The sequence below is a fragment of the Lipotes vexillifer genome, unplaced genomic scaffold (assembly GCF_000442215.2).
Source record: "Lipotes vexillifer unplaced genomic scaffold, Lipotes_vexillifer_v1.1 scaffold1093, whole genome shotgun sequence".
NCBI classification, from domain to species: Eukaryota; Metazoa; Chordata; class Mammalia; order Artiodactyla; family Lipotidae; genus Lipotes; species Lipotes vexillifer.
The window spans coordinates 660,448-684,191 of NW_006774793.1; the positions used below are offsets into that span (position 1 = coordinate 660,448).

The 23,744-nt window shown below is 39.2% G+C and overlaps 1 long non-coding RNA gene and 1 gene segment (V, D, J or C); both read left to right on the forward strand.

The window, feature by feature from the left end:
• LOC103079551 (T-cell receptor alpha chain C region-like) overlaps positions 1 to 23,744 on the forward strand; it is a 289,115-nt gene that overhangs the window by 30,180 nt on the left and 235,191 nt on the right.
• LOC103079364 (uncharacterized) overlaps positions 1 to 23,744 on the forward strand; it is a 211,792-nt gene that overhangs the window by 25,881 nt on the left and 162,167 nt on the right. The window contains exon 3 of the long non-coding RNA XR_456937.1: positions 4,235 to 4,245. This is a non-coding gene — a long non-coding RNA (uncharacterized LOC103079364). The remainder of the gene's footprint in view (positions 1 to 4,234; positions 4,246 to 23,744) is intronic.

Genomic DNA, 23,744 nt, shown 5'->3' on the forward strand with positions numbered 1-23,744 from the left:
TAGACCCAGCTTTTGGCTGGGTAAATAGGAGAAAATATGCTAAAAGAGAAGGACCTTTTGACTAAAAATTCCCTTATCATCCCAAATTCATAAGTGTGGAAGCCTCATATATGACACAGTGGCTTCAATTGTGCTGGGAGTCACAGAAATACAGCTTAAGAATCTTATAGATACTGTGAGTAAAGAAAGTCAAAGATTGATGCACAAATTATTATTCCACACATTTCACAGTGGCTATCAGAGCACGAGTGAACACACAACAGGAAACAGAAAGAGCACTGTTATCTGCCAAAATTACTCAAGCAGCATTTTAAATAGACTTCTGTAAATTAAAGTCAGGAGAGGACCCTTACAGCTAATTTGGTAATTTTTTAAAGGAAGGAATTGAATAAGAGGACCATAATGAAGCTTCTCTTATTATAGCAAATCAAATTTTTAATGAACTTTCCCCATTTAAATTTTTTGGGAGAAAGGAAAATAGAAGGCATCTAAGAGCCCTAAGCATGGGATGTCTCACCTCAGACCAGCTGAAGCTGAGGAGGAAGGATGTCTATGTAAACACCAGCAGTGGCTGCCTTTGAACATGGAATTTATTGTTTTCCCTCCTCCACTGTTTTATAGGATGGGGGTCAATAATTGAGCAGCTTTCTCCAGGAATGATTTTGGGAAAAGAAGATGCTCACTGAAGCTACCAGTCAACAAAACTGTACTAAAAAAATCTATTTAAATTTGGCTGCCTCTTTGCCACTCAGTCCCTAGCGATTGTAACCCAGCAGCCTTTCGAGGCCCTTTTTACACAGTCTCAAGCTCCCCACTACGTAGGCACGCCTCCTAAAGAAGACTATCAGAAAACTGTAATCTTTGGATATTCCCTAGATTTAGCACAAGACTCCCTGCCAGTCAGAAGAATATAATATTTTTTCTATATTCCCCACCAGTTCTCTCTTCCTTTCCCTCCATTTTTTTTTCCCCTCCATTTTTGTTTGTTTTTATTTTGCTAAGCTGTGAATTCAACTTTGCCCTTTTCAGGCTAGATAAGAACAAATTTCACTGTCAGGAAAATCATCTTATAAGAAATACCCATGGATAAACAACAGGGACCTACTATATAGTACAGGGAACTATATTCAATATCCTGTGATAAACCATAATGGAAAAGAATATGAAAAAGAATAAATATACTGTATATATGTATAACTGAATCACTTTGCTGCACAGCAGAAATTAACACAATGTTGTAAATCAACCATACTTCAATAAAATAAATTTTAAAGAAAAAGAAATACCCAAATTGAGCTCTATATGAGAATAATTGAAAACAGTTTTCCTCTTCTACCAGTGGGATGTACAAGCCCTAATCAGTACCCTCAGACAGCTGATCTATCAGGTTTTCCTCCTAAACTTCTAGATAAATTATCATCTTGATTTGGGAAGGCCTTTAAGTGAATATATTCCAGAAATTACAATACACTGTAAAAGCTGAGCTTAGCATTTCAACATTCAGACCCTTCTAAGCAACAGCACATTAAAAAAAAAAAAAAAAATCTCTCTCTCCAAATTGCCCCAGAATCTTCACAGTATTATCAGCTTCTACAGCGATTTGCTGGCAGGTTAAGACAGGTCAGCAACAGCAGTGTACAGACCAAAAGCTCGGAACCTACAGCACTGACTGTAATAACTTCCATTTTGGGACAAAATAAAATTTGACATGAAAAACCGACTTAGTTCCATCTTCCTTTAACTCAAGCAGTGGCTCTACTCTTACAGATTAAGCTGAAAGAACTTTGACCTGTATTTATAAATATTCATAATGTATCTTGAATTTTGACTTCCCTGAACTGTTACTAAAGCAAGTTTCTTGTTAATGACTGCTTGTCAGGAAATATTTATTTCACATTTATGAGCTTGATCTTTGTATCAGACATATATCAGATTTCCTATGATCTTTCTGTAGCATTTAACACCATGTTGCCACATACTGATTTCAATGTTGAAAACAGTTTCACAAAGAAACCATTCATGACAGGAAAATATATATATATCATTGTTCAATCCAATAGAATTTACTGAAGGAACAAACATTCACTTGAATCCCCAAATCTCTTCCTTAGTATAGAGGACTCAGATTCTGAAGATTAACTTTTGTATATTCTTAAGGTCAAGAAAGTAAGCAAACTCCAAAACAGATGAATAAGACTCAAACTTCAAAGAAATCCATTAATTTGAAATTTAAAACATAAAAAACTAAGGTCCTCTTACCTCCCTTACTGACCCCTTCCCAATTTATGAATACACAGATTTTCATTTTATTTTCCTAGAATCACTTTCACTGAGAATGTATCATTACATTCTAAAAGGTACAATCCAGGTGTTCAAAACTGAACTAAAAGGTACAATCCAGGTGTTCAAAACTGAACCAGTTGGTTTTAAGGATGTGACGGTGTGATAAGAAAATACTGGAGGTGACAATATCCAACATATAAACCAAGTATGTTCCCCCTGGTGAGACCTCCATGAAGGTTTCCAGTGATGTTAATCCCAGTGTTCAGCAGTTACTGCCCATGACCAGAGCTTCCACTAACAAGTTCCAGAAAATGCTCAGAGTTTCATGCTAATCAGATGCACCAGTTACCAATTCCACTTATTGTAAGGATTAGGAAATGAGCAACTTTTCTCAGTTGTACTATTTATGTCCCCAAAAGGCATTTAAGACTAATAATTTTCCTGTGAATATACCTTCCACTCTGTCCCGTGGGTTTTGGTGTGACCTATTCTTTTTCTTTGCTTTTGGCATCCCTGATTACTTTTTCTTTTAATTTTGTCTCTGCTCCAAGGTTTATCTGGAAATCCATTTCTTCATCTCAAAAGAGTTTATATTTTTCATTTTTATATTTTTACATTAATTGGATTATGGTCAGAGAATATGCCTATAAAAGCTCTACTTTTCAAAAAAGTTTAAGGTTTACTTTGGGACCATGTACATAATCATAACTAATTTTATTTGAAAGCTATGAATTTTTATATGGGTGTGTATCTATGTACTCAACTTTTTTTATTGTATTATTAAATTCTGCTATGTCTTTGTTTTGTTTTCTTTTAAATCTGTCACATTCTGAAAGAAGACAGTTGAAATGTTCCACTTATCTTAAAGTTCTTCTTGCATTGCTCTTATTTCATTTATTTAGCTTCAGTGCTTTTGGTGAGTATGATTTACAACTTATAGCTCTCCATAAAGTCTGTCTTTTTAACATAATGTCCTGAAACACTTTGTTTCTTCTTCCTCCTCTGTGATGCAGCCTGCACTTTTTTCCTCAGTATCTATTTTGCTATCTTTCCCTCCTTTACTCTGCCTCAAAATAAAATCTGTGTTGTCCAGACTTTCTTGCAGTTAGGTATGGCCATGAACTAAGTTGTGGTCAATGAAATGTAACTATAGAAGTCATGTGGCAGCTTCTAGGAATTTCTCTAAGACTCAGCATGCAAGCTCTAGCTCTGCCAGCTGTCTTGAATCCCAATTCCTTTCTTGTTGGAATTGTTGATCCTCTAAGATTCAACCATATCCTTCACTTGGTCCATGCACCATGTACCTTCCTTAATGAGATCCCCTTGGCTGGCCCAACCATTCTTGATTCCCAGCTACCTTCCATTAACTCCTTCAAACAGCAAAATATTTTCAGATATTTTGGCAAAACAGTATTTAAATAGACCATAGTGCTATTTCTACTTGACTGTGGCTGAAATGTGTTGGAGAATATCATTTTGCAAAGCTGGATCCATTCAGAGTTCCAGATAGAAAACACACAAAATCTCCCTTTGCACTGGATAGCCAATCTATCATGTGTTTTTTATCATCAGCATTACTCGCTCAGGGTTTCAGACCTGGATTCATAATAAAAACTGCCCTGAAATTTGCTCCTGATGTGCAAATTTTCAACAGGAAAAATGATCAGGTGCCTGGCTCTTGAAACTCAAAAATGCTTTCATTTTTAGCATATCTCCTCCTCTTAAGAATTTTTAGGTCTATTTCAACACACAAAGTCAAAAATCTGAATCTTTGGTCTCATCGGAATCTTTTGCATTCTCCCTTTCCTGGCTCAATCAGATTCATCCCCAGAATTTATAGCAAGAGGGTTATAGGGAGGGAAATTAATTTTAAAGAATGAAAATATGTAGGATGATATTTGAAACTATTATCCCACTGCATATAGAACTGGAAATTCTAATAATACAATAGCATGAAGGCCAGTCTTGGTGTCAAAAGGAATTCCTTGGTATTCACACTTCTATTATGAGCTCAAGGTCCCTAGGCAAGTTGTATTATATACCTAAGCCTCATTTTTCTCATCAAAAAATGTGGAAAAATAATAACCACTTTCCAAAGTTTTATGACATTTAAAATAAGATGGAATGTATGTCAGGTAAACAGTGCAAATACCAGAACTTCTGGAACAGTGTTTATTCGAGAGAACTCACCAAGACATGAGGAGCAGGTGTGTAACTTCCCCAGGGGCAGCACACATCCCCACATTCTGGGGCACCACATAGCAATCTGGCAGAGTTAGTGTCAGACCCTAACCCTAAGAAAGAGATCCCAGTCTTGAGACATGGAAATTTTAAGCTGCATTATTGGGAAGAACCAGGCCTTACCCCAGCACAGAGGCTGGGCTCCAAACTATGTGATTATAACAATAGAAAGTAGAAACTGTGGCATCCAGTCCTGATCTGTCACCTCAGCATTCTTCCAATATTGATGGACATAATCACCAGGCTGGAGCTCTATACGAGGCCCACTCCCTCTCCGGAAGCCCAGCCTGCAGGGAATCTGTTGTCCCTACCTGTCAGTCGGTGAAATCCACAGGCACAGTGCCTGGCACATAGGTTGTTGTAAATGTAGAATGAATTGTGTGGCCATGGGGGCAATATGTCCAGTCCCTTCATAATGCAGAAAGTATGTTTGTTCTCAGACTAAATAATGCATTCAACAAGTGTTTATTGAGTGTCTTTTTTGTGCCAGGCTCTCTTCTAGGCACTTGTGATATTCCTGTTAACAAAATGCTCAGATATCAGATTTATGGAGATTCATTTTTATAAACCTCACACATAATAAGTAAATTGTATAGTATATTAGAAGATGAATCTATGGAGACGAGAATCAAGCAGAGTAAATGGAATAAGTAGTGCTGGGAGGGCGGGGGGCAGCACAGGAAAGTAGTTCTCCTTGCAAGCTTAGGTCAGGTGGTCAGAGTAGGCTCACTGAAAGGATAACATCTGAGCAATCACTTGAAGAAGATGAGGGATTAAACCTTGAGGATATCTGGGGCAAGAGCTTTTCAAGCAGAGGAAAACGTCCAGTCCTAAATTAGGAAACGCCCAATGTGTTCAAGGACTCGGTGAAACGAAGAACCACGGGAGGGTTTTAGAAAGAGAATGATATGATCTGACTCCCATTTAAAAGTCTCACTCTGGCTGTTGTGTTGAGAAGAGACTACAGGTGGTCAAGATGAAAGCAAGGAAGACTGTTAACATCAGAACAAAAAAGTTGTCAAAAAAGTACAAGCTCTTCTCTAAAAGTTTAGAGAATGGACTTGAGGACATGGGGAGGGGGAAGGGTAAGCCGGGACGAAGTGAGAGAGTGGCATGGACATATATACACTACCAAATGTAAAACAGATAGCTAGTGGGAAGCAGCCGCATAGCACAGGGAGATCAGCTCAGTGTTTTGTGACCACCTAGAGGGGTGGGATAGGGAGGGAGGGAGGGAGGGAGACGCAAGAGGGAGGAGATAAGGGGATGTGCGTATATGTATAGCTGATTCATTATGTTATACAGCAGAAACTAACACACCATTGTAAAGCAATTATACTCCAATAAAGATGTTAAAAAAAAAAGGTACAAGCCTCCAGTTAGAAGATTAACAAGTTCTTGGGATATAATGTACAGTTTGGTGATTATAAATTAAAAATTTAAATTTTATAAAGTCAGAACCAATGATGTCTGATGTTCCTCTGGGCTCAGAGCCTTCTTCCACAAAAAAAAAAAAAAAAAAAAAGCCCATTCAGGAGCAGTTAATGTCTCTACTCTTGCCAACGAAGAGATGGAGACACATTGGATGACTGCTGGGAAACCTCTGACTGTAATGTTCTGTGAGTTCGAGGGAAATGATAGAAAGGAGTCCTGATTTTCAGATACATGAAGGTTTGTTGTAAAGGCATCCCCCCAAGGACAAATACTGGAGCTCTCTTCTGTGTGTAAGACCCCCTACTCAAAGTTGGGCATGTCAAGGACTTGAGAAAATGGTCCTGTGGTGATGAGGGTAATGTGAAACTTAGAGCAGAGGGAAATTGAAAATCCAACACGCCTCAGTGAATGGCTGTGTGATAAGGATATCTGCTGTCTCATTACTCTGAACAGGGTTGAGTGATCAACAAATAGAGAAGAATGCTCAGTCCCTAGCTTTCTAGGAGATATAGGTCTTTAGCAGGACCATCTACATAATTTGCCGGGCCAAGTGCAAAATGAAAATGTAGGACCTCTTGGGCAAAGCTTACTGAGAATTTCAAGATGGCAACAGCAGAGCATTAAGCTGAGTATGAGGTCTTATGAGACTGCACAGGATTCACACCCATGAAGCTAGCCCTGGTCTTTAGCTTGAACTGTTATGACTCAAACAAATTGTCCAGATATAGTTGTTCAGACAGGAGCATGGAAGAGACCTTGCGTTACTTTGATAATAGCTCAACCTTGTGGAATAGAGAGTGAAGGCAAACTAACTGTGCCATTTGGTGTGACACATCACCTCTCCACCAACCTCTGAGCTGATGAGATGTACTTTTTTCTTGGCACCTGAAGACTGAACATAAACCCTTTAACCATGACCCTAGCAGTGGCAGAGTCCCAGGTACTAGGAGAGATCTATCTGCAGAGGAAAATAAATGTATAAAGAAGTTATTAGCCAAACCAAATAGGAGGCTGAGTTTTACTTTGAGCTATTTTACAACTTCAGAAGAAGCATTCATTGCGTTTCCCATAGGTGTTGTTTATGCAGGTGCTGGAGGAGGTCATCAAGAGGATGTGAACAGCAAACTGGACCTGAACCTGGGCAGTCGGAGGTTCCTTACCCCCTCCCTGACCTTAGAATGTACATTCCACCCACTATTCCCACACAAGGAGCCATTCTCAAGGATGCAGCCTTGAGAGAGCTATATGGTGTTGAGACCATAAACCCAGGTAAGGCCTCTATATAAATTTATAGGATTCTAGTGGGCAGGTACAGAGATCTACTTGTCCTCTGGCTACCCAGGACAAGCCTCGTAAGGAAGTTCCTTTGCTTATTAAAACTGCCACCTACCAATCTGGAGTGGTCTACCTCTTTCTTCGGCCTCTCCTTGCCCTCCATGTCTGGGAGCCAGTTTGTGAACCAACAGCAGGATACCAATTTTCTCTCTCCAGATAACATTTCAGTTTTCCCATCATAGAAGAGGCTGCATCATCATCAAAAATAATTTAGCAAAACCACCTGTGGTTTTTTGCTGAGAGCTTGGTTGTCTTCTCTTCCAAGGCTAGTAGCAAAGATGCAAAGAACCCTTAGAAGGGTGTATGTTCTAGTTAAACCCCCAGGCTCCGAAATCAAATACTTCATTCACTCATTGATTCACTCATTCATTTATTGAACAAATACTGAACTCCTATTACTTGACAGACTTGGTAGTGTCTGAAGCCTAGTGAATATCTATTGAATAAGCTGTGGACTCAGGCATTGGAGAGACAGACCTGGTATTGAATCCTGGCTTCACCACTTTGGAGCAGTGTGTGACCTTGGACAATTTACTTAGCCTCTCTGATCATCAGTTCCGTCATCTGTGAAATGGGAATGGTAATAGTATTAACACTACTTTTTATTGTCATGTGGATTAATGTATGCAAAGCCCCTGTTTCAATGCCCAGCACTTAATACACCTCAAGAAATATTACCTATCATCATTTTCATCATTATTTATTCCTATTGGTTTAACTAGACACAGAAAGGGCAGGATGTGTCTCACAAACCAGAGCTTCCATCTCTGTCACTAATTCAACAAGAATTATGAGAAATGCTCAGAGTTCACTCCCTAGTCTAAGGTAGGGTGCCACTGTGTTTTATTTTTGTTTTGGTTCTTCCTCTATTGGAGAAGCACTTGTGTGTCTTGGCATCTCTAAGATAAGAAAGAGTCCCATATGGAATCACGGTACTTGTAGGTACCACTAAGGTCCCAGTAGGTTTATCTGGGAGTTTCACATCTGAAAGAGAAAACACTACTGAAAAGCACAAGTCCCCCAATCAAAAAAGGAGGATGTGAAACTACTGGTACAAACTAGCAGCCTCAGCCCTCATGTATGTTGTGTGGCTCTTCCAGGATGGGGCAGCCAGTCCACACCAGGAGAAAGTGCAGCTAACCTCAGTCCCCAGGCCTGGAGCAGCCGTGATCTCTGCTTCTACCTTGATGCTTGGGATGTTGTTACTCCTGATAAGCAAAATCAGTTTAAAATTCTGGCTGGTTTTATAATTTCTCTTACCTCTCATTTTTAAAAAATTTATTTACTTATTCATTTATTTAATTTTTGGCTGCATTGGGTCTTCACTGCTGCACGTGGGCTTTCTCTAGTTGCAGTGAGCGGGGGCTACTCTTTGTTGCGGGGCACAGGCTTCTCATTGTGGTGGCTTCTCTTGTTGCAGAGCACAGGCTCTAGGCGCGCGGGCTTCAGTAGCTGTGGCTCGCGGGCTCTAGAGCGCAGGCTCAGTAGTTGTGGCGCACGGGCTTAGTTGCTCTGCGGCATGTGGGATCTTCCCGGACCAGGGCTCGAATCCGTGTCCCCTGCATTGGCAGGCGGATTCTTAACCACTGCGCCACCAGGGAAGCCCTCTTACCTCTCATTTTATTAAGTAAATCCAATGCTCTTTCTATTCATTATAACAAAAGCCTTGGTTTTTCAGGAAGAACCACTGGAGACTCAGTGACCCAGGCAGGGCGCCATGTGACTCTCTCTTAAGGGATGCACCTGACAGTGAACTGCACATACGAAATGTGGGTCCTCCTTCCTCTTTGTGTATGTCCAATACCCCAAATAGGTTTTAGAGTGCCTTCTCTCTGAAGCATCAGGAAAAGTGAAGAGAAAGATCACAAAGGTTTTCAGGCCCATCAGGTTAGAAGTAAAACCTTCTTCCAGCTGCAGAAATCCTCCATCCAAGCACCAGGCACAACTGTGTACTTCTGTGTTTCTAATGACGCAGTGAGAAAGACTAAAGGAGAAGCTGAGTACAAAGCTGAGGTGCACAGGAGGGGTGGGTGTGAGCAGTTCCTTCTCTTGGGACAGAGCCCTTTAGTATGGGGGCATTTCTGGGAAGACAGACAAACTTCATGATTTGCTGTCCCAGAGTTCAAAAGAATTGTGATACTGCATCTTGGAAATGGGAAAAGGAAAGATTCATAAAAACCCTGCCCAGACCAAGCAGGGAGCAAATTGTCCTCTAATAGCTCATTGATCGAACCTACGGGCCCAGTAATGCAGTAAAGGAATGTCCTTTGCCATCAATGATTTTAAAATATGTGCCATGTGATTTTCTGATAATACCCTTGTAATTAAAATGTCTTCTATAAATCAATAATAAAAGCATTAATTTCACTAGAGGAAAAAAGGACAATTCACAAAAAGAAGTACAAATGGACAGCCAATTTATAAAGAGGTATTCACGTTCTTTAGCAAAGAAACATAAAAAAATAACACTGTGATTCATTTTTCCACCTATTAAAATAGTGAAGTTTACACACACACAATCATGGAATTCCTTCTCTGTTGTTCCAAGGACCTCCCCCCAGCCTACCAGCCTTTTCCCAAATGGTCACCACTAGTCTTGAGCCACTCACTCTGCAACCTGAAATAAAGACTGCAAATACCCAACTCTAAAGCCCAACCACATCTAGTCTCAGTGTACGCTTACATACTTGAAGAACAATTCTTGCAGCTCTGAGAAACTAGATAAAATGATGCCTGGGCTGGGGAAGGAAAGAAAGGGAGAAAACAAGGATTCAAGAAAACCAGAACAGTGTTAAGAGTACAAAACTCTACGTTGCAGTACAAAACTCTACGTAAGGCTGATTTCAATGAAATTGCACCAACACCATTTGAGCAAATCTTCAAGTCCAGGTGAAAAGGGGGTAAATTTACCATTGGCATAACCTTCTCCTAGAAGAGACAGCCAAAATATATCTTGCTTCATTGCCATTTTCAGTAGAAAGTTTTGCAAATGTGAAATATGATAAGAGGAGCAATCAAACAATAGACGCTGAGAAGTTACTGTTTCTGTACTGTAATGCTAAATTTTTAAAATTTGAATGCTAAAATCTTTAAAAATACAATGATGATAATAATTAAATTTTGGATAAATTTTCTGATTTATTCTTGGATTCTCAAAATTAATTCTATTTTGTTGACATTCAGATTTGGCTTTAGCTTTGACCAAACATTGACTTTTAACACCTCAACATTGGGCACTTGGTTAAATTGTGTTTCCAATGCACCATATTTTAAGGAAATAATTAGATGTGTGAACAAGGTTTATATTCAACACAGCATTGTTTATAAAAACTAGAAAAAATGGAAACAAGTGTCTAAAATACTGACATGGTTGTGATGTCTAAGTTTTATTGGGAGTTACTCTCCCTTGGAATGTGTGTAACTCCCCTTTGCACAAAAAGACCAACTTACACCCAACATGTCCCTTAAGAATGAGTACAGTAGTAAGGACATGGGGCAGATTTTTGAGAGGCAGAGGATTGGTTTATAACCTGTTCATTAACTTGTCACAAGGGGGCGATGTTCGCCAACACAGGCGTAATTTATGCATGCTTTCTGAACACTGCTGTGGTCCTTTTGTATCTTCACTTCACAGTGATCCCTCCCTCCAACAGACCAGAGACAGTAACAGTGAACTCTTCTCTGGGCTCTCTAATTCTGATCTTAATGTTTGCTGAGTATATTTTACTTGAATGTTTTTTATTATTTCAGAAGAATGAAAACTTTCTCCAAAAGATGCAACTCATGACAAACTCATGACATAAGCACTTTTTTCCGCCTCAGGAGGAACCAGCGGCAATTCAGTCCAACACACAGGCCAAGTCACTGTCTCAGAAGGAGCCTTGCTGACCATGAACTGCACATACACATGCACAGGGTACCCTACTCTTTTCTGGTATGTCCAATACCTCAGCAAAGTCTGCAGTTTCTTCAGGAAGAGACAATGAAAAACAGCAAAAACTTTGGAGCCAGAAACCTTAAAGACAAAAGCTCCCCTGTTGTGAAATATGCCATCCAGGTATCAGACTCAGCCATGTACTACTGTCTTCTGAGAGACACAGTGCCAAGGGCACAGGGGCAGCTGTACAAAAACCTCAAGGGCCCACATGAGGGGTGCAGTGAGGCTGCGAGCCTCAAACTGAGGAGCCCTGCTCTCCCTCACAGTCTGCTGGGACGTCGTTAGAAGACAGGGAGAAAAAAAAATCAGCTATGATTACCTCTAATTCCAGGGGGTACAGCAGTTCTTTGGCTGAAAATGAGGTGAGGGGAAAGGGTCTCAGATAATGTGCCTGCTCTCAATTCGGCCAGCTCTCCCCTGTCCTTGAGGCTCCCCTGCAGAATGTTTAGGAATTAAGTTCTAATGACTTGCATGCCAACCTTGGCTCTACTGCTTAATAGCTATGCCAGTTTGGCCACGTTAATTGGTGTCTCAGAGCTTTAGTTTTTCATCTGTAAAGCAGAAATAAAAATAATCACACAGGGCTTCCCTGGTGGCACAGTGGTTGAGAGTCCGCCTGCCGATGCAGGGGACACGGGTTCGTGCCCCGGTCCGGGAAGATCCCACATGCCGCGGAGCAGCTGGGCCCGTGAGCCATGGCCGCTGAGCCTGTGTGTCCGGAGCCTGTGCTCCGCAACGGGAGAGGCCACAACAGTGAGAGGCCCGCGTACCGCAAAAAAATAAATAAAAATAATCACACAATATAACATGGGGATAAAGTGAGAAAAGATAGGTTGAAAGGAACCGATCAGGTCTCAAAGTATCATGGAACTAGCAAGCCCCACCACAGTGGTTCTTCCCCCTTAACGCAATCTCTGCCTAGTCCTGACCACCCTAACAGGGCTTGCCAACCCCCCAGTTTATCACACCACCCCATCTCAACCTCCACCCCTGCCCCAGGCTGTTGTGATCAAGGAGTCATCTTCTTTCTCTTAAGGACCCAGTTGAAAAACTGAGTGGAGTGATGATAGACAGATGATAGAGAGATTGACAGATATAGATATAGATAGATAGCCAGACAAATAAATATAGAATGAAGCATCACTCTCTTCCTTAGGGTGGAAGAATTTGGTAGTTCACAGAAATTAAAATATTTATGACCTGATGTCACTAATCTTTGTGACGTTATCCCTGATATAGGAATTGCCACAAATCCTATAGCTAAAGCCGGTACCACAGCGATGATCATCTCCAGTGACAGCATGAGGGACAACTTGGAGCACCCAGCAATAACAATAACCCAGTTTTCTTCATTACCCAATTATATACCATGTGACTTGTTTCTTACAGAGTTATTAAGCACGTCCCAATCAAGTATCCCCAGCTATTTTCCATCATCCTAGCATCATCATCAATAACATTTATTAAGCCTCACTATAATCTCTGAAACTTTACACATATTAACTCTTTTAATCTTTACTACATTTCTATGAGTTGGATTCTATTAGGATCCCCATTTTAAAGATGAGGAAACTGAGGCATAGAGAAATAAAGTAACTTCCACAAGGCCACTTACGGTTACAAGCACAATTAAGAACCTGAGATTCTAGACGGTTCAGCTCCCTATTCATTCCTTTTTTTTGGCAACATGGTTTTAACTCAACAAATATTGATTGAAGCCCTACCTGTTCTTGGTAGTGTTTTTGGCACTGAGATACAGAGGAGAACGAGTCAAATGGGGCCCCTGCCCTACTGGAGTTTATAGTCTCTTGGGAGAGGTAAACATTAATCAATTATATCAGAAATTAAAATGGAACACTTTATGTCTCAGGTTTGGCTCAGGTCTCAAAAAGCTAAAACAAGCAATAGATGGCAAGTGCCCTATTTTCCAAACTGCAAGGAGATACCTAATAATAGTCTGGTGACCTCCCTCTATCCTAACACCCACCTTAAAACTATAGGTAATTGTAGTGAGGTGGATGGACCTAGAGTCTGTCATACACAGTGAAGTAAGGCAGAAAGAGTAAAACAAACACCATATGCTAACACATATATATGGAATCTAAAAAAAAAATGGTTCTGAAGAACCTACGGGAAGGACAGGAATAAAGACGCAGACACAGGAATAAAGACGCAGATGTATAGAATGGACTTGAGGACATGGGGAGGGGGAAGGGTAAGCTGGGACGAAGTGAGAGAGTGGCATGGACTTATATACACTACCAGAAGTAAAACAGATAGCTAGTGGGAAGCAGCCGCATAGCACAGGGAGGTCAGCTCGGTGCTTTGTGACCACCTAGAGGGGTGGGATAAGGAGGGTGGGACGGAGACGCAAGAGGGAAGAGATATGGGAACATAAGTATATGTATAGCTGATTCATTTTGTTATATAGCAGAAACTAACACACCATTGTAAAGCAATTATACTCCAATAAAGATGCTAAAACAAAAAAAGTATAGGTATTTAAATTTGAAGAAACCCCAGTACCATATTACACTGATGCCATTTGGGTAAAACCTTTTTTGCTCTCTTACCTCTCCTTCCTACATCCCAAGCCTGGAAGAGACAGAAGTTGCTCAGTGAGCAGGAGAGAAGCATTAGTTCTCCTACTCAGTGAGTAGGAGAGAGGAAGCATCAGGAGGGGAATTGGACAAGGAAGAGACCCGGCTGCCACAACTCACAGTGGGCTCCCACCTGAAGCAGACCAGAATTAGGAGGGTAGGGAGCAGGGGTAGATGCTTGATGCTTGGATTTAAGATGAAACTCGGTGTTTTAACAAAGATATAGTCTGAACATTTTAATTGCTAGAATGGGATCATTTCTATGACAAGACTTCCTGGAGAAATTATGGTATGTACAAACACATGTATCGAGGAGGGCTGGAAGAAAGGAGCCTTCACATCAGGTTTACATGGACGTGAGAAAAATGAAAGTGCTTTATGATTACACCCTATCGAGTTGCACTTATCAATGAAACTGTTATAAAAATTATAAACAGTATGTTTATAAAAATAATTTTAACATTATAAAAATATAATGAATTATATATATTATATGTAATACATATATTACTAATCAGGTAATGAATTAATTATAAGTGTAATGAGTGCTGTGAAGGATACTTGCAGGTAATGGTGAAAGTGTTCCACAGAGTGATAAATCCAGCCTGGAATTTGGGGGACAGCGTCCTGGGGAATACGCAGGAGAACCTTGGAAAGAGAAGTATGTTGGGTATTTCAAGAACTGAACAAAAGCAAGATAGCTAGAATTCAGAGAGCTAGGAAGATAGAGAGATTAAGGGTCAGATAATGTTTTATAAGTCATTACTGGAATTTCAGTATTTATCCAAAAAACAATGAATGCTTTAAAAGGACTTTAAGCTAAGAAATGGCACCTTTAGAATTACACTTTTTAAAATGTGGCTTCAGAGCCAAGACACAAATGGTGCTGGGACAACTGGATAGCCACATTCAGAAGATTGAATTTGGACTCCTACCTCACACCACACACCAAAACTAACTCGAAGTGGCTCAGAGACCTAAATGTAAGAACTAAAACTGTGAAACTCTTGAAGAAAGCCCAGGAGTAAGTTTTTGTGATCTTGAGCAAGGATTTCTTAGATGTGACATGAAAAGCACAGGCAATACAATAGAATATTAAGTCAACTTCAGTAAAAGTAAAATCATTTGTGCTTCAAAAAACACTATCAAGAAAATGAAAAGACAGCCTACAAAATAGGAGAAAATATTTGTAAATCATATATATCATATATCTGATAAGGGACGGGTAACTAGAATATATAAAGAACTCTTACAACTCAATAATAAAAACACAAATAACCTGATTCAACAATGAGTCAAAGGATTTGAATAGACATTTCTCCAAAGAAGATATGCGAATGGCTAATAAGCATGAAAAGCTAGTCATCATTAGTCATTAAACAAATGCAAATCAAAATTACAATGAGATACTACATCACACCCACTAGACTGCTATAATTTTAAAAATAAAGACGACAATATAAAAATAATGAGCAACAATAAAATAATATAAAAAATAAAAGAATTTTTTAAAATAACAGGTGTTATCAAGGGTGTGGAGAAATTAGAGCCCTCACAGCTGCTGGTCGGAATGTAAAACAGTGCCGCCACTTTGGAAAGCAGTTCTGCAGCACCTCGAAATGTTAAACCTAGATTTATCATATGACCTAGAATTCCAGTCCTATGTATCTACCCCAAACACATAAAGCTTGTACATGACTGTTCAGAATAGCCAAGAAGTGGAAACAACCCAAATGGATAAACAAACTGTAGTATATCCATTAAATGAAATATTATTCAATCGTAAAAAGGAATGAAATACTGATTCATTACAACATGGATGAACCTGGAAACATTATGCTAAGTGAAAGAAGCCAGACACCAAATGCCCATATTGCATATCCTATTTATATAAAATTCCCAGAATAGGCAAATCCATAGAGTCAGAAGGCAGATAAGTGGTTGCCAGGGGCTTGGAAGAAGAAGGAATGGGGAGTGACTGCTTAATAGTTTGGGATTTCTTTGGGGGATGATAAAATGTACTGGAACTAGACAGTGGTGGTATTAGCACAATATTGTGAATGTTCTGAAAACTACTGAATTGTATGCTTTAAAATGGTTAAGATGGTGAATTTTATTTAAATATAATTGTACTTAATGAAGTGAGAAACTCTAAAACAAATCAAATTCTTACTATCCATTGTAAACAATTTCAGTAATAACATTAAAGAAGAAGTCATCTAATGAAACCTACAGCAGTGCAGGGAAGTACACTAACTCAGATTCTAACTGAAAATACGGGCTGTCTGACACATGGACAAAGGGGAATAGCAAAGATATCATGGGTCTTTAAGGAAAGCATTCAAAATTGAAAACCCATTAAAAGTGAAAAATGAAGCTTGAAGAAAATATGAGGTGCAGCACAAAGGGCATTTTAGCACAGTTTGGAGAAAAGAGGAGGGTGGAGCAGGGGAGAAGTTTGAGTCACATATTAAGGAAAACAGAATAACGTTGACAGATAACAGAGAAAAAATAGAGTGTCTCAACTCCTGGTTCATTCTCTACTCTCCATCAAGCAGAATAATTTTCAAACTGGAAAAGAAAAAAATGGAAAATTATGATAAGGGAAGAGATGCAAAGAGAGGTCTTGGACACTTACAATATAATCAAGTCTTCTGGGTCATTTAAATTAATTTCCAAACTACAAAAAGAATTTGCTGGCATGATTTGAGAGGTACTGGGCAAATTTTTTTGATAAATGAAGGGGAATGAAGGAAATCCTAAACCCATAAACATGGAAGACGTGGATTAATATCCAGCAAAGTTTTAGAGCAAATTATTAACAGATGACCTGTGTGCCCTTAGAAAATAATGCAGCCATCAATATGAGCTGGAATTAGTTCTCTGAAAAGCTGCTAAATTCAAGGTACTTCTGTAGACTTAAATTGTCTCAAATGTTTGCAAGACACTTACTATTTTGTTTTTCATTATATCATTAGGAAAATAGTAAAATAATAATATCACATATCATTTGTTGTGTGATGTATTTATCACAGGCCCTATTATACTATCAATAATAGTAACAGCTGACATTTGTCAAGGGCTTAATATGGATGAAGTATTGTTCTAAGTGCATCACATACACTGATTTATTTAATCTTTACTACAGCCCCATGAAGTAGGTACAATTATTAGCCCCAAGGAAACTGAGGCAGAGAAATTAACTAAATTGCCTAAGAACACAGTCAGTATAGTACAGGTAGATTCCCCCAAGGCCTGAATCCTTAACCACGATACTTTGTTAACTCCCAACGTTATCTGTAATTCTCACCACAAAACCACAGTTTGGTATTGTTATCCCCATTTTACAGGAAACGGAGGACTGCAGTGTTGTGGTAACTTCTCAAAACCCAATCCAGTAAGTGGCAGGGCTAAGACTCAAACAAGTCTATTTGGCTCCAAACCATATTCACTTTGCCCTTCTGCGTAATGCTACAGTCCATGGATCCTCGGCTGAAAGAATGGCCATGAGTAAAGATTCCATGTAGAGAACTATCTCTCTTGTTGTATCACATGACTTTATCCTTCATCCTGACCTGTTCATGGTCATCTAATGTGAATTCAGGTAAGATATGCCCATAAACTGTGCAAATGGCACAATGTTAAGATAGGTAGCTAATGTATTAGATCATATTAGATGGACTGAAACAGCCAAAATAAAATTTAATGTTGAATAACTATATATTTCTGCATGTATTTTAATGCAAATCAATTGTGATATATAGAAAAAAGGACCCTGGACTTACAGTATTTTTTGTGAAAATGATCTGGTTGTGCAACCACTCAAACTAGCTCAAGGAAAGGGAGAGTGTCTGAAAGGGTACAGGTGAATCTCATAAAATCCATTTGCAAAAAAATACAGCTGGGCCTTACAGGAGGAAGAAAACCATCAATTTGCTATCCTTTCTAAAGTTACTCCTCTCTGAAAGTATAATCAGTTCTCCTCTTAGGAGACCAGATTCCACTGTAAGCCTGTTAGTTTCTACTCCACAATAATCTGAGTTTGAACCTACCCAGCTTTCCATTTTGCTAAGAGATGACTCTGGCTGGAACTCCATAGGGTTTTATAGCTCTAGTGACAAATATTGTCTAACTACTATCTTTATATTCCTATTCCAAATTAATTTACCCAGATACAATAAGCTACAGTCAGGGAAACTAGGTCACTTGGTACAAACATAATTCTAGATTCATCTCTTAAGGGACACATCCAATGGAGGGGATATGGGCTGGAAAGGAGTCCCAAAAGTAGAAAATGACTACAAGTTCAAAATAATTCAACAGTGTGATAAGACCACTGAAACAGTAATAGATAACAATCATAGATAAGCCAGAAACCAGATGAATAAACATTTGAAACATATTTGAAGAGACATAGAAAAACTGTAGCAAGTCCAAAAAGATCAGACTAAGAAAGGAGTCTGACATAATATTATGGGAAGAAACAGGGATGTCACATGAAGAAACCAGATATATTTATAAGGAATCCCTTTAAAAACCAGAACAGAGCTGTCCTTGGATTTTCAGAAAGATACAATGTGAAATGCACAGGTTGTCACTTACTCCACTTGATGTAGCATAGCCGGCTGAAGCCAAGGAATCACAGGACTTCTCTTCCCCATCTTACCCCAACTCCGGGGCTCCTAGCACTGATGATAACTTTGATTCCAGTTTTGTCTTCGTTTTTTCATCAAGAGTATTTGACCTATTGATACATAATGAACAACTGTGTGTGTTGCCACTAGGTGGCAATGTGGGCATTTTATTTAAAAGACCATGGACAGTTCGCTGTGCAGGTAACCTTACAAATAGTGCAGAGGTTTGCATTTGTTCTGCCTTTGATGGGCTGGGAATCCCGTTTGAGTTCTAAAGTAAATGTAGAGAACTTATAATAATAACAGACTCCTTTGACCAACTAACATATATTCCGAATCCTCTAACAGAGATCTGCGGTAAAAATGGTGAAGACCCAGCAAGTTTTGTTGGCTGTTCTGTGGCTTCAGTTACACTGTAAGTTGGGGATTTTCTGGATATGGGAACAGGGAGACTAAATGGATATTTTTTTCAAAATTCTGAGGAGGGGAGATAAGGGAGTCCATGTGACTAATCTGGAGTGCCCTCTGGGAAACGTGTAAAAGAAAGAAATTTGTAAAAATGCTGCACTAATAGTAATATTCTGTGTTTGCCAATGTCATTGAGAACAGGGGTAAGTGGCAAAAATGATGTGGAGCAGAGTCCCCGGTACCTGAGTGCCCTGGAAGGAGACTTTGTCACAATCAACTGCAGTTACTCAGAAGAAATGACCACTTTACAGTGGTTGCAACAGAATCCTGGAAGAGGTGTTGTCTCCTTGTTTATACTGAGCTTAGAGATGAAGAAGAAAGGAAGAGTAAGTACCACAATCAACAGAAAAGAACGTCACAGCTCCCTGCACATCACAGCTTCACAGCCCCAAGACTCTGCCACCTACTTTTGTGCTGTAGAGACACAGTGCTCCCCAGGCATCCGGAGCCTGTGCCCAAACTCTAAAGCTGAAAGGCGTTACCTCTTCTCATTCTTGTCTTTCCATTTTCATCTGTCTCTCTCATCAGACAGATGATGTAAGTTTTTTAAGTTTTTAAAATTTAAGATTTTCTCCCTCTAGACCATCCCTAATCTCTAAAGCACCATCACCAAGTATAAGAACTAGAACAATACGTGGTCTATTACATAGGAAGTAGAATATATAGACTCTGGAGCTAAATTGCCAGGGTATAAATATACTGGTTCCACCTCTTACTAACTGCATGATCTTGACCAATTTGCTCTTTCTATGTGCCTCAGTTTTTACTCAATGATTAAAAAAAAAAAAAGGAAACAGTGTTAATCATAGTACCTAACTCTTATTTGTGGGATGACATGTGATAACACATGCAATGTGCTTGAAACAGTCCCCAGGACATAGATAGTATTATGTAAATGGTAGATATTATTAGTAGTAGATTTAGATACACCATGAGTTTACTAATACTCACTGATGGGCTAATACCTCAAATATTTGGAGAAATGAATGGGATGTAAATAACAAGCACCTAATAATAATTTAACCTTCCAAATTCTTTTCTAATGATGTCATTAGACATCATTTTCTAATGAAGTCATTGGCCTTTTTAAATCTTATTAGGAAAAATGTCAAATGGCCTTAGAAAAACTGGTAGAAGGATAACTTTATGGTTTGGTTTGTGTGCAGGGATGAAAGACTGCGTAAAGTGGCCCTGGGGAAGCTCAATAACTGCTTTGGAAAAAAACACAGATCCTAAGTTTCTCACATGGAGAGTCCTAATAGGAAACTGCATTTATGAAAATTCATGAAACAAAATATCAAACCCAGTGGGTCTCAGTCGTTGGTTCTCCGCCTTTATACCACCAAGGATTCCTTGCATATTTTTCCCCACCCCACTGGCATTCTTAACATAAGCATAAGTATTATTGTTATCATTGTTCTTGTTACTCAATAAAATTAGTTGCACATATTAACTTATAACTAAGCCCTTTTCTTCTAAAATCAAAGTTTTTTAAATCAAATACTGCCAGCACATATCTAAAAAGTCAGTGGTATTACAAAGGTCTGTTCTCCCATTCCCTATCTGCCCCCTCCAAAAAAAATAGCAATATCATGTTCTACTCCCATGTTCAATCCAACTCCATTTTAGCAATTTCTAAATTATGTGCTCTACCCTTGATTTATCAATATTAGACATTATCTACTGACTTCCTTTTATGGTAACACAGCACCACTGTCACCTTCCTAACATGGTTATATCACAGGGTTAAATCTATAGTCAAGACATATATGATTATGACCATGTAAATAGTGTCATTGTCTAGCCAAAATGAGTACTACGATTACATTTCCTTTCTGGTACAACTTGTTTTTAGCTAATAATTGCCTCCTTTTTTCATTTGTTCTATATCAATTTCCTATTTTTTTTCTGAGTTCTTCAACAGATTTTTAAAATATTTTAAAATAATTTCTCCCAACTGCATCAAGCACATCAAGTAGAGTATCAATTTTTTCTTTTTTTCTGGAGAGTCACTGTCCCTTGATCTCTATCCTTTGCCCTGTGTGAACTGATTGCTCTTTGGACCTACTGCACAAATGTTATTCTAGGACTTTTTAGCATTGCTTACCTTATTGGTTACCTTGCATCTCGAATCTCACATATCTTCATTTCTTGGTTTAGTCCTTCTTTTTGCTAAAACACATTCGCTAAAACCTCTATAATAAAGGCTGCATAGGATTTTTCTTCAGTCACTCTTCACATGTCTGAAAATATCTTTATTCTATCCTCATGCTTGATTGATATTTTGACTGAATATAAAATTATAAGTTGAAATTCCATCAGTATTTCCAGTATTTGAGAAGAAAAGCTCTTTTCATTGACTTTTTTAATGAGAAGCAGGGTACAGAGCACATATGGTGCCTCCCTCAGTATTTTGAAGATATCATTCCACTATTTCTTTATATCCAGAGTTGCTGTTAAGAAAGGTGATGCCATTTTGAATCATTCTCTTTCATGACTTTTTTATACCTTCTGGACAGGTTTAGGATTCTGTCTTTTTCCTTAACATTCTAACATCTCAATTCAGTAAATATGTGAGTAACTAGGTAGAAAACACTTCTAGGCTCCATGGATAAAATGTGTCTGAGACACTCTGGTGTCCAGGAGCTTATAACCTAGTAGACCTACTGCTCATCCTGTGGTTATGTTCACTTTATATGCATCCACATTCCTTGCCCTGGGCAAGACTCTTGCCCAGAGAGGGGGACAGGCACAACTTGCTGTTCTGAGCCTAATACATTTGTGATAAATTAATAAGATAAGAATAAAGAATTTCTTCAGCATTAAAAGAGAGTCCTCTTCGTTAAAAAGCCAAGAAAAGTGATGTTGAACCATCTTTACTTCACAGATACTGGGTATATTAGTCATACTGTTTTATTCATTCGTTTATTTAATAAATATTTATTGAGGAACTATGAACCCGACACTACCCTAGATATTGAGTACACAACAATGAACAAGACAAGGTCCCTCCAACCATGAAGCTTATATCAGAACGGTGTGGAAAGAGACATAAAAATACAGGAATAAACAAATTCAATCATTCCACCAATATTTACTGAGCACCTACTATTTACCAGGCATGTTCTAAGTCCAGAAGATATAGCAGTGAACAAAATTTAAAAATCTACCCCCGGGCTTCCCTGGTGGCGCAGTGGTTGAGAGTCTGCCTGCTGATGCAGGGGACACGGGTTCGTGCCCTGGTCCGGGAAGAGCCCACATGCCCCGGAGCGGCTGGGCCCATGAGCCATGGCTGCTGAGCCTGCGTGTCCGGAGCCTGTGCTCTGCAACGGGAAAGGCCACAACAGTGAGAGGCCTGTGTACTGCAAAAAAAAGAAACTACTCCCATGGAATTAATATTCTAGTGAATAAATGAACAAGGTAAACCAGATCTTATAAATGTTCAGAGGAAAATAAAAGAGAGCGATGTGAGGGAGTAAGAGTAGAGAATACTTCCTTTTTATTAAAAAAAATTTTTTTTAATTTGTTTTGGCTGCATTGGGTCTTCGCTGCTGCGCGCAGGCTTTCTCTAGTTGCGCTAAGCAGGAGCTACTCTTCGTTGTGGTGTGCGGGCTTCTCATTGTGGTGACTTATCTTGTTGCGAGCACGGGCTCTAGGCGTGCGGGCTCAGTAGTTGTGGCTCGCGGGCTCCAGAGCACAGGCTCAGTAGCTGTGGCGCATGGGCTTAGTTGATCTGCGGCATGTGGGATCTTCCCGGACCAGGGATGGAACCCATGTCCCCTGCACTGGCAGGCAGATTCTTAACCACTGCACCACCAGGGAAGTCTCCAAGAATACTTTCATTGAGTAGTCAGGGAAAAACTTCTCTGAGATGATATTTAGGCTGAAACTCAAATGAAAAGAAAGAACAGGTCTTGCTAAGATATGGGGAGAAAGCATTTTGGGCATAGAGAAAACAAATATAAAAGCTTTAAAATGGGGAAAAGCCTTGCCTTTTTCAGGAATAGGAATAAGATGAGCAGAGTGAATGAGACAGAGGTTGGTGTAAGATGTTTCCTTGAGGTGTCATGTAGAGCCTTACAAAAGCCATGGTGAGTAGGATTGGGGATTTCTACTAATAAGTATAACGAGAAGCTGATGGAAAATTATAAATAGGCCAGTGACATGGTTTGATTTACCTTTTTTAAGAACATTACTTGGCTCCACTGTGGAAAGTAGATAAAGAGAGAGGAGGGGAGGCCAAAAGGGGAAGAAAAAGGAGAACATTTAGTAGACTGTTGAAATGTTGAAACAATCTTTGCAAAAATCATGGTGGTTTGGACTAGGATGGAAACAGAGGAGATGAACAGAAATATGCAAATATGAGATATATTTGACAGTGAAATTAACAGAATTTACTTATGGTTTAAGTGAGGGAGAAGGCAAAGAAAAAGGAACAGAGCTAAGAATGACTTCTTGATATGTGGCCTAAGGAACTGGGTAGATCTTGATGTGACTTCCTGACATAGGTAATATTGGAACAGGTTTGAAGAGAAATCAAGATTTGTGTTTTAGCCATGCTATGCTGGGTTTATGATACCCATTAGAAATCTAAGTGAAAATGTCACAGAGAAAGTTAGATAAATGGGTTTGAAGCTTAATGGAGAGGTCAGGGATAGAGCTATAACTTCAGGTGTCATTGACATGTAGATGGTATTTAAAGCCAAGGGGCATGGGGAGATAGATTTTCTAAGAATAAACAGTTAGTGAAAAGATGAGAACTTGGCTCAGACTTGGGCACTATGACACGAAGAAGGTGAGCAGAAAAGGGAA